General features: G+C 34.1%; 1 protein-coding gene across 1 annotated transcript in view; it reads left to right on the top strand.

The window, feature by feature from the left end:
- Window positions 1–4216: 4216 nt before the first annotated feature.
- RALYL (RALY RNA binding protein-like) overlaps window positions 4217–14336 on the top strand; it is a 179769-nt gene continuing 169649 nt past the window's right edge. Inside the window, exon 1 of the mRNA XM_012643575.1 lies at window positions 4217–4256. The gene's annotated coding sequence lies outside the window, so the exon portion shown is untranslated. The remainder of the gene's footprint in view (window positions 4257–14336) is intronic.

Raw genomic sequence — 14336 nt, 5'->3', positions numbered from 1 at the left:
ATCCATCCCTTTCTTCAAGAAACAATTATCTTTTAAAAAATCTCTAGGAAAGTTCTCTCTAGGCATATCATAATGTGATCATCTGTTTCTAAGGACTAAATTGATAAAACAATTTTCTTCAAAGGTATGTTTCTCCTAGTAGTTTTCTTCTTTTACATTTTTTCACCTTTCAGGCTACGGTTACTAAAATAAGCTTTTCATACATTCAAGCATTTTCAGCCTTTAGAGTTAACAACCTGTCTTTGGCATAGTTGTGAGCAGGATCCACTCTGTGCCAGGAACTGTGCTAGATGCCCAAAATACATAATCTCATGTTCTTTCTAACAACCTCTTGAGTTAGCTATGATGTTTGCTATATAATTGACAAAAACGAGGTTATTCAGAATGTCTGAATCATCTCAAGGCTAGGGAAGCTGACCGAATGTAATGAACTGTGACTGAGCAGTTGGTTACAAAACACAGCATCATTCCACGTGGGCCAGTCGTCACTTTCCTCTGTAGTACATCCTCATTTTGCAGATGAGAGACAAGGTAGGATGGCCTGAGGCGGCTCCCCACCAAGATTTCCTGCTCTCCTTCACCACGGAAGATACTTGAGAGTCCTGGTACCTCGGACTTGTCTTCTGTGGTTTAAGGTGATCAATGAGCAATAATGTTTCCTTTCCACTCAGTTCTTAGAGCATCATCAGCAACAACCTCCCATCTGGGCCCACTAGGAGGCTTAACACAGAACTGTTGGGACTCTCTTGTCTAAGCAGAGTACAGGTTTAATATCCTTACCAGTCTTTACGAGACTCTAACTTTGCTTTTTAATTGGAGACTATTGTTCTGATAATATGTCATAGTGATGAAGATAATAAGGATTAGCTCAGAGTCAGGCTTATCCCTGTAAGATGAAGGTGTCAGGATTGGCTTTATGAAGGAGTTAAATTGAGATAAATTTGAAAGATAAATAAATCATGCATAGGGAACAAAAGGAAAGGGCAGTATTCTGGTACAGAACACCCAAATGCACCAAAGCAAAGCTAACCTGGATATGTCTGGACGAAAATGAGTAATTCTCCTGGAATAAAGGTTTAGTAGGAGAAGTGGTAAAGAGTAATGTGGAAAACTGGTGCAGGCATGTTTGTGAAGAGCTTAAGAGTTTGAGCACCATCTTAGGGTTTTTAAATTGTCAAGAAATATGGTAACATAAAAACAGCATTTTGGGGGAATATATCAGTAGGGTCAGAGGCTGTAATGGTGATGTAGAGAAAAAAATCGTATTATTCAGAATTTCTAAATATGGGAGAATTTCTTGATATGTATGAAAAGTAAAGAATGCCTATTTTGAGAGGTTATTTCCAGTTTCTTCCAACAAGATAATTATATTAATATCTCACATGTCGGCACACTTTTTTGGTAAAGGCCATATAGTAAATATTTTAGGATTGTGGACATACACTCTCTACCACAAATATTCAACTTGTTGTAGCACAAAAGCAGCCTTAAACAATATATAAATAAAGTGACATGGCTGTGTTCCAATAAGCTTCATTTAGGGACACTGAAATTTTAATTTCATGCAATTTTAATGCATCACAAAATAGCACTTTTCTTTTGATATTTTCCAACCATTTAAAAATATCAAAACCATTCTTAGCATGGGGTTGTGCACAATCCGATGGCAAGCAGGATTTGGCCTGCAGGCCAGAATTTGCAAACCCTTGGTCTATAGAACATCAGTTAGAACTCTCAACCTAGCATCATTTTGCAAACTGTGACTGCTCCTCTGAAGTCTTCTATTCAGCATTTGGAAGGAAATCATTGCAGTGTTGAATGAAATAGTGAGAAAAGAAGGGGACAACTAGTGAATCAGACTAACCATATGAACTACTGGAGTCAGTGGGACAACATACGTCCTATACACACCAATCCAACAGCTGCTTGTCTGAAACCTTCAGAGAAAAAAAAAATCGATCAATCAATACTACTTCAAACACAGTCTGAAGTCAGCACTTCAGTAATTGCAGAGGGAAAGGCAAAAGTGGTGGGCTTTGCTTTTATTCCACTTGTCTATGTGATACCCTTAAGGAAAGCAGTACAATGCAGTTCTTAAAGGGCGTGAGCGGCAGCGTTGAAGGAAGCTTAGTGTGCAAGCAGTGTGTAAAGTTGGGTCTCTTTGGAGAGACCAATGAGGCTGGAATAAGTAGTGAGAACTAGCCTGGGAATGGAGCACAGGCGGGAATGTGAGAGTTGCAAAGGAAAAATTGACAGGACTTGGTAATTCATGAGACGTGGAGGCTGAAAAAGAGAGATGAAAAAGATGCAAGATGTTTGTAAATGCTCTCACTATCTTATTCAGTGCCACTAAGAAGCACGCAGGCAAGGGGACAGTGTAGGGAGTGGGGAACGGGGAACTTACGAGGCTGGAGGGCAGCACTTCACACAAGCAAATCACACACGTACACTAAATCCTGATAAATGTTAGGCTGACATTATTGGCAGATGCAGAGAGAAGGGACCTCATTAATGCCCACATGTTATATATGTTTCAAGTGTTATCAGAGGAAAGACAAGGGTGAAATGATATCATCATGATGTTGATGGTCCAAATAAGGAAGCAGTCTGTGCCATCGTATTATATAGAATCCCTCTCATTTCTTCGAGCTGATTTCCTTTTGCTCGCTTGGCATTGGTCATGTCTTATAAAGCAAATATACCTAAATATTTTTCATTATTTATCTTCAACTCCCCCCCCCAGTTCTATTTGCTTATCTGTATCACAAACATATGAGAAAAATAAATAAACACAATAAGGCATTGTATCTGGAGGTAAAGATACATAATATTGGAATTCAGAAAAGGAAAGTTTACATAGATATAATCCTCCAAACATTTAGCACTATCTATTAATTTTATCTGCTTCATCCATACCTGTAGGTGTCCAGGGGAATTGCTAGGGCACTTGCTCCCTAAAAGAGGCACCTTCCTGCTATGATCATCTCCCCAAGGCAGCAAGGCATGTAGCAGAGTCTCGTGTCAGTTCTGCCTAGAAGTGTACCAAGACATATTTCTAACAAGTTATTGTTTTACATACACAGAATGAAATAGAGATTAAAAAGTGATCATTGTCTTCATTGTTTAGATTCAAGTAAAAGTAAGCTTTTTAGTCTAATTCTAAGACAATCATTTCAATTGTCCACTTCAGTATGCGAAAGTAGTCAGCTGGTGCTCAGTAAATGTTTGTTGCCAAATTAAATTTCCTACCATTTTATACAACTATTTATATATAAATGAAATAATTTAAAATCTGAAATTTTCCTAAAAAATGTAAACAATAGGATTTAGTTTAAAATATCTTTAATTGGCTTACATTTCATACATATTTGTATCTTAAGAGACCTATGATGAAAATAATGTGGCCAATATATAATTATCAATGGGTTTCCTTAATTATTAATTAGGAAATATTTAGAAGTGGACTCTTTTCTGATCTATTTACATTTTGTAAGGAATAGAAAGTTAATTTATAAAATCAGAAAATTCACTGGTAGTAATCCTGGCCCATTTTGTAATGAGGAAACTAAGCTACAGAAGTTTTTTTTAATGGCTTTCTCAAGATGTCACAACTAACCAGAACCTCCAGGATTGGACTTTCACTTTGATATGTTAGAAGGTGCAGAAAATATCCAGTTCTTAGGAGACACAGAGGAGGCAGAGGGACCCTAATCTGTGACCTGACACTACCCCCCACCCCAAGGGGTGCTACTGCCAGTCTGTAACTATGTATTATATGTTGCTTTATAACACAATGTTTACCCTGGAAATCAATTATTCTGCTACTATGTAACCAAATACATTATACATTTCTTCATTATTACAACAACCACAAATAAATATGTAGAAACTTCTACAAACAAATTACCATGAATAAAATAAATGAGTAGATATAGACAGTGAAAATCAGAATTAGACAAACACTATTATCATATTAATGTATCATTTAAATGCTATGATCCTATTCTGAGGTGCTCTCATTTTACTAGCCTCTGCATTAAGCCAGCCAGAATTTGAATTAGTCCAGATTAGGTCTTAATATATTATTTATAGATTTTTACTGATGCTAAATTATGCATTTTCATACAAACCAGTATAATAATTCTGTCAGGTTCATGTAAAAGCAATTTTTGAATGTACAGTAAATTGTTATATTAAAATAAAATATTCATGTTTTTTCATAGACTTGAATCAAAGGAGCCTTTCCTGTCTGTTGGGTGAGTATGTCCAAATATTTTAAATATTGAGTTTTTAGTTCAAATTAAAAAGGGCTTCTGAGATGGCATTTCCAATCATTTAACCCCATATTCAAAACATAAGATATCATTGCGTGCCACATTGCTATCGATGTTTTGTGAGGACTTAACTAAATGCTCCCTAGGCTATATTATGACCTCAGAAATTCAGCTAATAAATGTATGTGAAATCCTGTGCCTTGATAAGAGTCAAACCGGGTACACAGTGATTATCCATATTCTCATCGTGTAAAGTTATGCTCAGATTGGTCTTGAAAGTTCCTCTAAGCCATAGGTTTGCTATTTCTAGTCTGTCTATAACTTTTGTACTCTATTTCTTTTCAATCTACTCTGCTCAGTGCCTCTTCACCTGCCTTCTGTAAATCTGTCTTCAGAATCTGTATCTGTCTCTTCTCCTTCTCCTTCATTTCACTTTTATTTCTACAATTCACTCACACTGATTGGCTGCTTCTCTACACACAACGATGAGGACCCCCCAGGCAGATTTAGGTAAGACTAATGCTTGCCTCCTGTGATGGGTAACTTTCTGAGTCACAATACATGTCTTAAGTATAATATGTTGTTGACAAGAATACACGTGTACTATTTTCAGGCATTTATTCCTAATTAATAAGAAGCAACACTATTTGCATCTGATCTGTCAAATAATCCTTTAACAAACACATTAAAATGTCTTATGAAGGAGTTTTTACATGCTTGGTATTATGGTTGATGTTTTAAAGTATCAGAAGTGTCGGAAGATGTGATCTCTAGCTTACAGAAAATCATGCTATATTTGATGAGGAAAAAAAAAATCACATATAGGGAGCCACAATACTCATGTTTAATGACCAGAAACACAGGATGGGGTTAGATTTTTAAATGATCAGATCAGTTTTCTTTTATTATTTTGTATGCATCTCTTGAATATTTCTATCACTCACTGAGCAACGTGGTTCCTCATTCCTTTCTATTCCTCATAATAGCATTTCAGAAAGCCATTTGAATCATGGAAATCAAAATAATTGTTGGGAAAGGTGAAACAGAAAAATGGAATATATGCATTTATTGGAGGACTTTGTGAAAAATGAAAGGTCAAGTTGGTCTGAGCCAAAAAGATCATTAAAGCATGCTTTTTTACCTGCATTGATCATCAACTTCTATTGTTAAAAATCTCTAAACCCAAAGAAATCTTTTATTTTGAATGCATATGTATCTGCCCTCAAGTCAAGGGGGCTGAAATAGCTTCTCTTCATGCCTCACTTAGTGCAGTTTCTCTGAAGCCTTTCCTGTTCTCCTGAGTACTTTCAGATGAAATCCATTTTTTATTGCATGCCTCTGTTTTACAAGGGCAGACCCTAAGTAGTCTTTGTTTGAAACTTATCAGGAGTTTAGCACTCAGTTTTTCCCTGAGAAAAACTTTCCGAGAAAGAATGATGTATAACTCAGCAAATGCTCAAAATGGGGAAGTTGGCATGGCACTAATAACATATTGCTGTTCTTTATCTATATCTTAAAAGTAAAATGGGGTGAAACATGCGACCCAAATGGTTCTGCCACCTGGATATTTTAATTTATAGCTGAATTTTTCCATTTTCCTTCCAGAAAATGATTTTCAATAAAATTGTCCAAAACTATGTATGAATCTCTCTCCTGCTCTGCTCAGTAAAAGGATGGGGTGGAAGTCAAGTAATGAACATATATAAGCCCACCAAGCACCAGGCAGTCTAGTATAAGAACCATTATTCAAGTGTGTGACTTTTAATCCATAGTCATATGCCAAAGGAAATAAATGCGTAGTATCAGTTGACACATGAGTATATAACATTCAGTTTGTCCCCTGCACACCTCACTTACGTTAAGTTTAATTCTATGTTCAATAAAAATGTGTGAATTATATTCATGAATAAATCACTGCTAAATACTGCATACTTCAGTCCTTTGCCTGCCAGTGTCTTAAAACATTAGTTAATATGTATAATATTTCTAATACTTGCTTTCACCCTCATAAGCTCTGACACTTACAAGTTAGGTGTATCAGTTTAGGCAATTACTTAAACTCCCAAGCTTCAGGTTCTTATTTGTGAAGTGGAGCTTAAATGAGATAATTTTGATCAAGCATCTAGTGCTGTTCAGCACATAGTAATTGTGCATATGTGTTAACTATTATTACAGTTCTGGAAGGTATATTCATGTATAATACTCTAAAAAGTCAATCAGAGAACTCTAAAATATTTCAAAGAATAATGCTCCATTTTTATAGGCAGTGCTTTGAGTTACATGTGGAAATCAAAAGAAGCTTTTATAATGAAGGAAAAAATAAAAATTGTGATGAAATGAACTCCAAGCAAGATGAGTACAGATATTGTTTCAGAATTTAATGAGGAACACTGCTAATTGTCATTTAAATTTTTAAAATATAAATATTGATATATTTTAGTGTGCATGTCTTCTTAATGCAAATTAGAGAGCCAAATTATTCTCTGGATAAATATGCTACACTGATTTGGAAATAAAATTATAAAGTGTCACAACATAAACTCAATCTGAATATAGCAATGGGAAAAAAAACTGTCAAAGAAAGTTACACACAAGAAAATATTTGCAAAAAATAAATAATAAATAATAAAAAAAGAAAATATTTGCTTATCGAGAAAGATCAGGGAATTGTGAAAAGAGGTTGAGTGAAATTTCAGATGTCTGGTCTTCAACTACACATTGAGATAAGAACTTTCCTTCATGTGCACCAGGAAATGATTAATAAAGGAATTTCATTGGGGTGAAAAAAAAACACTATAACTTCTTGCCTTACTTCATGTAGTTTCTCTCTAATGTACCTAGAGTGAGGCGTGAAGACTCTAGAGTGTGGTTCTTGCCACCCAGGGAAGGTCAATAGATACAGTGCTTCTCAAAGCTACCCAGGCGATTCTGACACCAGCCAGGCCTAGGAGCCATTGTCTACATTGAGTTTCCATCCTCCTCCATCGTTGTCATACACACATAGACAAGTTGTTCTTATAGACACTTACCATCTTTATAATCTCCTCAGAAAATCTTTGAAATATAACTTCTCTCAGCCCTTTCCTGTTTTGCATGCATAGGGTAGAGACTAGAACCGTCTTGGAGTTCACCCATCAGAGACCATGCTAGATGCAATGACCCCGGCATGTGTGCCACCTAAGTCGCCACACTTCCTGTGCTAAGGTGCAGAAAAACTCATTCTGATGTCATTCTAGACCTAAGACAGAGATTGTATTGCATTTTAAATTTTAAATTAGTAAGTAATACAATTCAAATACTCATTATTTTATAAACATCTATTTATTAAATATTAATAGCTAATTTTCTACTTCAAATCATTATAAATATATTTAAATTTATAAATATATAGTGTTAAATATATGTTTATGTTATTATCAATAAAATAAACTTATAAAATAAATTTAAATGCTAAATTCTTGCCCATATCACCCACCTAACAAAAAAAAAATGTTAAGCAACATCTTTTCTTAATGCAGAGCTTAAGCTTGGGGGCTAAATGAGTACTAAATGGTTGATATTCTAATCAACTTTGAAACATTACCTTTTAGTGCAATTAATAAAACTGCTGGCAAATGCTTCCTTTTATGTGGCATCAGATAGATTCTGACTTTGGAAATAAGCTGCAGGAAACAGGCATCAAGTTTGCATTTAGAAAAGTGAATAAGAACAGAGTGATCATCTCAGTTAAGATTCTAAGATACAAATCTTAGTTTAAAAGCAATCTTGCCTCGAAAAAGATTTTTTACAACTTTTTAATGAAAAATATAGATGAGAGGGAAACAAAGGTCCTTCGTGTGCAGTTTGAGATTCCCATGGTAAAGGACATGTCAGTGCAATGCATGAGGTCTCTTCAAGTGCCACGCTGACTGTTGATAACCTTGCAGACACCGAGCCACTTTTAACATGCACTCAAGACACCAAAGGAAAATATGCATGTGAATTATTTCTTCTTACCTCTTCAGCATGAAATTGGCCTTTTTAAAAGAAGACTTTAATATGAATCAGTTGTATTTTGAAATTGAGACTTTGATTTATACCAATTTTTCAGTTGATGAGTTTTTTTCATGAGTTGCTTTATTATGAGGATGATTGTGGGTAAAAATATTTTCAGATTTTTTTCACTTTATCAGAATAGTTTAAACAACTCAGAACAATTTAAAAATTATATTTATATCCCTCAGAATCTATTATCTCCCAGTTTGGGAGATTTTTGAGAATACATTGAGGACAAAAATACCAAAATTATTATATTTATCTCTATTGTGGCGCTGGCTCTGTGATGAGCTGATCATGGCCCAGTCAAGCCTGGGTCTGTTAGGTCCCTTGATGTGTGTGGGATCTATTCTGCTAAGTCCACATAAGAGGGAGTAAAGACTGTCAGGGCAGCAAAGCCTCCCCTGCATCTAAAAACTGACCCTCATAAATGCTAACAGCTGTATTTTGTGAAATTATTTTCCTTGGGGGATATTTTCCCCCTTTTGTTTCCATCTTGAAACTGAATTTGAATCTTCAGCATACTTCTGCTGTTATGAAGATGTTATTAAGCCTTGACATTCTTACTAAGTTAAAGATTCATACGATTTTACTTTTATTCAGGTTTTGTAGGAGACCTTGTGTTTAGTAACAGATGCTATACATTATTATACTATTAGCCACCTGCTTTAAGAGCCTCAGTTCTTTAATTTGATTTTCTTGGTTTGAATCCCATTCTGTCACTTCCTATACAAGTGGCTTGGGCAATTTGTTTAACTTTTCTGAGCTTCCATTTTCTCACCTAAGGTAGTAACTAACTCTTATGGCTGTTACGAATAAGCTCAAGGTGCTTCAAACAGTATCTAACACATAGTAAATGAGAAATAAATACCAATTATTATTAATATTCTATGCAACAATTAAATTATATTATAAATCTTTTCTAAAGAGATAAGTTCTACTGAATCACAGAAATTTTGAAAAATTGAATGCAAAGCCTAAATATTTTAGAAAGATGGTAATGGAATTGAATTCTAGGTTCAGAAGACAGTGAAATCAGCACGGGAGTGAAGGACTGCCTTACTGGAGGAGATCTTTGAGGAAGATAGACAAGAAAATAAAACAGCAGCATGAAGACAGGAAGACAATTCCAGAATGTACATAGATTGATATAAAATATGCAGTACCACATTAAAAACTTTAATAATAGGAGCATGAAAATGGAAAGCAATACTAATTTAGGGATGGTTGGTAATAGAGCATTAAACAAAAGGAAAATTATATGAATGCTATCAAGTGATAGTGTCTACTAATCATTTAGGAATTAAGAGGTTGTCTTAATTTAGGAAATGAAAAGTTAAAGAAATTAGTCAAATTGTCAGGAAAATTTTCAAGACAGAAGTAGGATCTGAGTTTATCCACAAGGTAAGGTAAGAATTCAGTAGAGAGGTATTAAAATGGCATTCCTGGGAAAAAGAATTGGGTGAGTGGCAGCAGAGAGAAGGCACTATAGCCAGTGAATCAGACATCCCAGTCTAGCAAGTTTGGAAGTCCAGGAAAAAACACAAGGAAAATAAGATAGGCAAGTTAGGGGAGAGTATGTATTGAGAAATTATACTAATGTAAGGTGGTTACTAATCATTCCATTGGCAAAGTGGAGTCACTGGATGATGTATGTTTATTTGCTTGTCTGTTTTGTTTTTAACCAGAAAGTGATGTTATCCAAAGTGAGGTCATAGTAGAGCCATTTAGAAAGCTCGTGAAGGAGTTTAGACATAACTTGAAAAGATGCAGGACTTGAATAGACTGAAATAAGGATGTGAAGGAAATACCAGATGAAATATCATTTTCTTTAAGAATGTCAGAATCAATGACTGATTGATGTCTTAAAGGTTTCTAAACTTGAGTAGGTGGGATCATGGTACCAGCATGACAAGCTAAAATCTAGGTGCAGTGTTGAAACTAAGGAAAGGTTGACAAGAAACTGTCCCTAAGCTTTAAATAGGCCCATCTGACATCATGGAATTACTAATGATCAATTCGATGCCTGTCTTTTGATGGTGTGGTTTCAATTTTCTCTACATCTCCAGGAAATAAGGGATAAGGGGATAAAGCCAATTTTCTTCTTCTAAAAATCTATTTTTTTGTTTTATTAGACTCAGACAGTGCTACCACAAAATTAATGATTTCTTTAGCAACTGCACTTACTACATTTTTTCCCAAGGCCCTCCAGGCTACTTCTCTGGAGAGTACACAAAGTTTCCACAGCACTATTTTTGTAATCTAAAGCAGTTGTGCTTTCAGGCCTGATGCTACAACTATAATTTTAATTTATCAACCTGCCACTCAGTGAAATGTTGTAAAAACGTTTGAAAGCTTAAACCCATCATTTATTTCTGCACCTGCCAATGACACTGTTCTGTACTTGTCAGAATCATTTAAACTGCACTATGATGGCGTATACAATACCACCAATAAATTGGGTAATCAATCATGTATGTGCATATTTTGACAGTTGTGTCTTGAACACATGGGCTCCAGAATGCATTTTTAAGAAGCAGGAACTCATTACTCTTCAATAATAAAATACAGTAGAGTCATCAAAAAGAGCCTTCCTCAGTCCTTACAACTTAAAAAAAAAAGTCTTAGGAAACAGAGGGGCTGATTGTAACTGAAATGGCTTTTATTTCTTCAGTGAAATGTTCTCCTCAGGGAAAAGGAAGTAATTGCAGATTATAGCAGGCAGGAATGTAGTGTTACATGGAGGGAAGAAAATGCATAGGATCATTAACTAGATTTATTTAAGTTCTGCTTATAAAGAAAGCAGTGGTGCAGTACTTTATAGCTGATGATATTTCAAAAAGAGTGTTATCAGCACTTCTACCACTATCTAATTTGTTCATATAATAAAGTGTCACATTAAGCCAAATGTCACAATTCATGTCAGTTTTACTTTGAAAATTGGTATCATTTTATATTATAGACAACTTCCAAGAAAAAAATTTGGATGAGATCTTTTATCATAATAATGAAAGCATTTAAAAATCTATCTGTTATTATAGGTAGATAGAGAGAGAGACAAAAAGAAGAGAGAGAGACAGAAACCATTGAACATTAAATTTATTCAACCCAATAACAAATCTGATGTCATATAGGCTATGTGTCTAGCTAAGATAAAATGTTAAAATTGTAACTTAAATAATATTGACTAAATAATCTAACTCTACACTCTAAATTTTTGATTGTAGCAATCCTTACCATTTAATTACTTTAAAAAGGCAAGTCTTATGAGAAGTCATTTAAAAATCTATGGAGGATTTATGACCACTTTATATCACACAATTCTAAATTAGCCAAACTAATTTATAGACATCAAATACCCATATATAAGAAAATGAATAAGTAAACCTGGCATGGATAAGGTCTCACTCATGAATAGAACTAATCTTAAGAGATGGTATAGAATCAAATTTAAAACAAACAAAGCTTTGAGAGGTGTATTAATTTACACAACTATCAGTGTTTTCTTATTGCTACCAGCCACTGTTTTCAAGAACATGAGGTTTTTTAAAATGTCAAGCCATGCTGGAAAGGATAATCATATAGTCTGACTGATGAAAGATATATTTATTGAATGTATATATGAATAAAATAGAAATGGTGGCTAAGATTATTTAGATGTCATATGTAGAAATACTACATGAAGAGAGTGTTACTGATTCAATTTAAAATAAGATCTTAGTCCCATATGCTTTTAATATCAGTTCTGAAAACACTCACTCAATAGAAATAAGAAAGCAAAATAAATAAGATATTTTGATTTCATTTGACTACCTTCAATCTATCTCAAAGAAAACTAATTAAGCTTACTTGAAGAGAATACATTTCTTTTTTTAACTCCATGAAATATACCAAAAGCTGAATTTCCAATTAAATCATACTTGATTATCTAAATAATTTCCTGGCCCTATAAACAGCACTTATCTTAGAAGCTTCAAAGTATTGATTGTCCTTTATTTTTTGTTGTTCAATGAATCTTTAATTATTCTCATAAAGACAAAATAAATATTATTATTCCTTCAATACTGGAAAACTGAGATACAGAAACATGATGACACCTCATAAAGATATACAAAATATCGGTAGTCATTTCGGAATGGAGCCCAGTCTGGGGCTTTTGCTTAAAGAGCTGGAAATTTCATGCATCCTAACACTTCATGCTGTCTTCTGAGTTTCACATGCATCTGAATCATCACAAATGTCTAAATAATAGCTATAATTATTCAGGAAAATAATCATGTACATAAAAAGTTATTTATTGTTTTCGGATGCATTAGAATACTGGATTTACACTATAAAAATGCTAGAAAAAGTTTAAAGCCTCACTTCCCAATTACATTCTGTTCACTCGGCCCGGAATGACTGATCTTTATTTCATCAATCTCAAAATGTGACCTTTTCAACACTTTTAATGACATTTTCAAAGTACAGAAATACTTTTTGATTCAAAGGGATTTTCTACTTAACTCTGTAGAATAAATCAGTTATCACAGTGTAATCAATAGCTGCCGACTGTTAGGAAAAGCCAGGCATCACTTACACTTTAAGAGCTTATCAGGAAAAAAAAATGCTTCAAATGGTGGCTATATCTTAGCATGCCAACTAAGGTAGATATTAAAATGAAAAGTCAAGCCTCAAATGTTTCATGTTTTTAGAAATCTTATTATTTCCTTGGTAAAAAATTTACTAAATCATTCAAAATGTACCATTAGAAGCTGCAGGCCACATTCAACTTCAAAATAAAATAAGGTGCCTGTGGTTTGATGTGAAGGTAGGCAACCCTCAGCTACAGTTTCCCTCAGCTTCTATGAAAAGCGTAAAAAAGATGAAACATTTGATGAGACATTTCTTCCAAATACCGGTTAAATTATCACATCATGCAGGTGGTATTTCAATGAAGTATATGTTATAGCCCAATTGGATACTAAAAATCTTGAAAGTCTTTTAAAATATGAGGCTCTCCAGAGAAATTATTTCAAAGATATGTTCTGTAAATCATACACCTTTGATTATCCACATTAATCTCAGTAGGTCTGTGGCAAGCTAAGTACTCCAAATTCCCATGTAAGGCCACCAAGTCAGAGATTGGGGGCTGCCCAGTAAATCAAAGCATTTATTTCTAATTTTCTTAAGTTGCCAACTTTGGACTTGAAGCTCTTGAGAAAGGATTTGATAACATTACTTCCCTTTGTGTGAAGAAAAGCTGTCCAATTTTATTAAGTCCATCAATTCATTATTTGAAGGGCAATGTGCATGTGCAAAATATTACGTGATAACAATGTCAGCTGCTATTCCAAACTAGCCTACTAGACAGAGATAGTTTCCAATTACCATGATTAAATGTTGAGCTTTCCTTCCACATTTCAAAATCACAACACCAAATAAATCATCATTGCTGGAAAATTTAGTAAAGTATCTAGACGTTTATCTTGGACAATGTCATATCAAGGGTGGTACCAAAATTATTTAGACTTAAATATAAAATATGTTTTAAAAATGCTGTAATTCACATTATTTTTGAAAGTGCTTGTTAATTTCCTAACAGTTAAACCTCCAAAGTACAAACCAGAGGTTAAAAACAACAAATGGATATTATGCTGACATTTCATTCTAATTGAGACTTCATTTCCAGAATCTTTATTGTTATTTTTAAATATTAGTTCAGTTGTTTTTAGATAGGATTTATTCAGTGCAAAGTTTTGCTTAAGTCATATTGGTAGGTGCAAAGCAAGATGCAAGGATGGATAGACTGGTGCTTCTAATAGTGGATTCAGTAAAACAGTGCCAATCAATGAATTGTTTTTTTGTTGTTTTTTTTTTACCATTTCATGACTAGATAAGTATAAAAAGTAAAAGTATTTAAAAGCTTTTATAGCATTTTGATACTGCTGTGACATCTAAGTACATAATTTGTACAAAAGTATCAGACTGTGATGGACTGGAAATTTTTAAAATAAAAATAAAAACTTAGTCCTTCACCACAAGTTG

This window comes from Propithecus coquereli, unplaced genomic scaffold (assembly GCF_000956105.1).
Source record: "Propithecus coquereli isolate 6110/MARCELLA unplaced genomic scaffold, Pcoq_1.0 Scaffold2, whole genome shotgun sequence".
In the NCBI taxonomy this organism is placed as follows: Eukaryota; Metazoa; Chordata; class Mammalia; order Primates; family Indriidae; genus Propithecus; species Propithecus coquereli.
Note: the sequence above shows the minus strand (reverse complement) of the source record. Positions and strands in the feature narration are given on the sequence as shown.